We start from the raw sequence: 3,807 nt of genomic DNA on the forward strand, positions 1-3,807 counted from the left end.
ATGAGTGGTTCTTCTTAATTGTATCTGAGAATGAGATTTAATTTTTAAGGCAATATGAATGGACATTCACTGGATCTATTTATTTCCTTATTAGTTTACTGGTTCCAATCATTTATATCCTCCTCCTCCTCCTCCTAGCAGTCAGGTGAGTTCCATAAGACTGGGCTTTCTTTTCCTCTTCTATATTTATTGGTCCTATCCATGAGTGGTTCTAGTTAATTGTATCTGAGGATGAGATTTAATTTTTAAGGCAACATGAATGGACATTCACTGGATCTATTTACTTCCATATTAGGTTGCTGGTTCCAATCATTTATATCCTCCTCCTCCTCCTCCTCCCAGCAGTCAGGTGAGTTCCATAAGACTGGGCTTTCTTTTCCTCTTGTATATTTCTTGGTCTTAGCCATGAGTGGTTCTGCTTAATTGTATCTGAAAATGAGGTCTAATTTTTAATTGTAATACGAATGGACATTCACTGGATCTATTTACTTCCATATTAGGTTGCTGGTTCATCCAACCATTTATATGCTCCTCCTCCTCCTCCTCCTCCTCCCAGCAGTCATGTGAGTTCTATAAGATTGGACTTTCTTTTTATATATTCCATTTGATGGCAAATCAAAATCTAATTCCTGAAAATCAGGAAAGCCTGTTGATTCCAAGATCTCACTTGAGCTCTTGACAATTTCCTTGAGCATCAATATTTCAGAAGCAGAGCATAAAGGAAATAGCATAATGTATAAATACTTGGAAACTTTGAATGCTATCCTACTTTAGTACCTTTGCATCCCTTTTAAACTATGATGTCCCTTTGCATACACTGAACTTGTACATCACTATTAGGGGTAGTGCTTGTTACATTTCTCCACTTCACATTACAGATTTCTTTCTTGTTCCCAATTTGTCAAAACCCATCCAGAGAATATATTTATTTATTGTTGTCATTCCAGTTTAGAATCTTTTGGGGGGGAGGAAAAGTCTCTGATCAAACCAAAATGATTTGATCATTTAAATATGGCTTGATGGTAGTACTGAAAAGTTTTATTGAAGCTATGGGGAATTGTGTCTCTCCATCACATTACAGACGTCTTCCTTGTCCCTGCTTTGTGAGAAGCTGTTTACAAAATATATTTATCTTTTGTTGTTTAAATCTTTAGTAAATTAACACAAGCCTAGGTTCAACAACTTTGCCTCTATGCATATAGCAAACCCACCGTATGATGAGGAGGCACCCCCCCCCCATTAGGTTCAGTAATTGGATATTCCACTTAGAGTCTGAACACCTGAGATCAAACCTCTAGTTCTATATCTGCCATTTCTCAAAGGAAGGTAGAGAGTCTGGTAAGATTCTTGTAATAGAAGTGATCAACAATAAAATATCTACTTGGGCCCATCCATGAGTGGTTCTGGTTAGTTGTATCTGAGAATGCGGTTTAATTTTTAAAATAATATGAATGGATATTCATTGATTCTATTTACTTCTTGATTAGTTTCCTGGTCCCTCCAATCATGTCTATGGTCCTCCTCCTCCTCCCAACAGCCAGGTGAGTTCCATAAGATCGGATTTTCCTCTCTTGGATCTTGTATTTGACAGTAAGTCCAGACTAATTCCATAAATTTGGATTTTCTTCTTCTCTGGTATCATGTTTTTGTCAAAATGCCAAGATATACTCCTGATACTGGAGAAAAACCTCTTGATTCTCAGTTGAGTTCCTGATAACCGCCTTTAGGATCAGATTTTAAGAAGGACAAAAAAATAATAATCTTAATATGTGAATACATAGAGATTTCAACTACTGCCCTAGTCTAGTATTTAACCAATATTTTTAAACTATAGTGATTTATTGGACCTATCCCCAAGTATATTTGGTTGGTTGTGTCTAAGTATGAGGTTTAATTTTAAAAATAATATGAACATCCCCTGACTCTATTTACATCTTTATCAGTTTGCTGGTTCCTTCAATCATGTCTATGGTCCTCCTCCTCCTCCTCCTCCTCCCAGTAGCCAGGTGAGTTCCATAATATTAGATTTTTATTCTCTGGTTTCTTGCATTTGACAACAATTAATAAATAAATTAACAATTAATAAATAAAACTTCAACCACTGCATATTCTAGTATTCTTAATATTGGGGAAATCTGTTGATTCCAAGATCTCAGCTCTGAGCTCTTGGTAACTTCTTTTAGGAGCAGTCTTTTAGGAGCAGGGTATAAAAGAAATATCTCAATATGTAAATAGGGACTTTGCTGCCCAAATCTTGTATCTTTGCCTCATTTTTAAACTATGATGTCCCTTTGCATTTAATTTATTAATCCAACCCTAGCTTTGCCAATGGAGGGGAAACAGGGACAGTTTACATTTCCTCAAAAACGGCTTGATGATAGCATGGAGAAGTTGTTTATCGCTGTTAGGGGTAGCATTTGTTACATTTCTCTCCTTCGCATTACAGAAGGAAAAAAGTCATTCAGGAAATATATGTATTTATTGTTGTCATTCCAGTTTAGAGTCCTTTAAGAATGGAAGCATTTCTTAAACTGAGGTGACCTATGAGTCATTCAATTTTCACTTTATCAATGAAAGAGAAATATGGACAGTTCGCATCACTGAAATTATGGCTTGATGGTGGGGATGTTTTACATCAGCTATGGTGATAGCATTTGTTACATGTCTCTCCATCACATTACAGGCTTCTTCCTTGTCCCTGCTTTGTGAGAAGCTGTTTACAAAATATATTTATGCATTGCCATTTAAATGTTACTCTTTAGTAAGTCTTCACGATTGATGTGGGCCTAGATTCAACACCTTTGCTTCTATGCATGCATTTGAGGGGGAGGCAACCCCACTAGGTGGTGTAATCAGGCATTCCACTTAGAGTCAGTTTGGGGAAGGAAACATCTAAAATCAAACCCCTCATTCTATATCTTCTACTTCCCAAGAGAAGGCAAGCTATCTGGTAAGATTCTTGTAATAGAGATGATCGACAATGAAATATCTATTTGTCAGAGTATGAGGCTTAAGTTTTCAAATACACTGAATGGACATTCACACAGTGATGTGCGGTGAGGTTTATGGCTGGTGAGGCTGGTGATGTAATCAGGAAGGCGGGGAATGGGACCACGTGTGCAGGAGGCTGAGGCAGCCTCAGCCTCCTGCACACATGGTCCCATTCCCCGCTTTCCTGAGTCAACATGAAGAGGACCGCGGAGCGCGAGCCACGAAGCGCGAGCCGCAGGACCGCGGAGCGCGAGCCGTGGTCCCCTTCATGTTGACTCAGGAAGGCGGGGAATGGGACCACGTGTGCCTTTTCCCTTTTCCCTTTTTTTTTCTTTTCATGATGAGAGCGGTGAGGCTCTGCCTCCCCTGCCTCCCCTGACCGCACGTCCCTGCATTCACAAGATATTGATTTATTGATCATTTATTAGTTTGCTGGTTCCTCTGATCATTCCTCTGGTCCTCCTCCTCCTCACCCCCAGGAATCTGTTCCATAAATTTGGATTGTCTTGTTCCTTGATATCTTGCAGTTGTCAGAACATCAAAACCAATTCCTGATACTGGGGGAAAATCTGTTCATTTCGAGATTAATCCAACCCTAGCTTTGCCAAGAAGAGAAAAGCAGTTACATTACTTTTACATCACTGCAACAATAGCCTGATGATAACATGGAGATATTTTTTTTGTGTCACTGATGGGGTATGTTGTGTTCTGCCAGCCCCGGCCACCAGAAGGCGTTCGGAGAAGTGCCTCTGATTGGCCTAGGTGCGCCTGCCGGCCGGCGGGATAAATACTCTCTTCCCATTGGTTCCCCATGTG

General features: G+C 39.5%; 1 long non-coding RNA gene across 1 annotated transcript; it reads left to right on the forward strand.

Moving 5' to 3' along the window:
- The first annotated feature begins 501 nt into the window (after positions 1-501).
- On the forward strand, positions 502-1,978 carry LOC309397061. Its single transcript, XR_014176199.1, has 3 exons — positions 502-563; positions 1,488-1,541; positions 1,944-1,978. It is a non-coding gene; the product is annotated as an uncharacterized lncRNA (long non-coding RNA).
- Positions 1,979-3,807: the final 1,829 nt, after the last annotated feature.

Source organism: Natrix helvetica, assembly GCF_964273705.1.
Source record: "Natrix helvetica genome assembly, chromosome: 9".
Lineage (NCBI taxonomy): Eukaryota > Metazoa > Chordata > Lepidosauria > Squamata > Natricidae > Natrix > Natrix helvetica.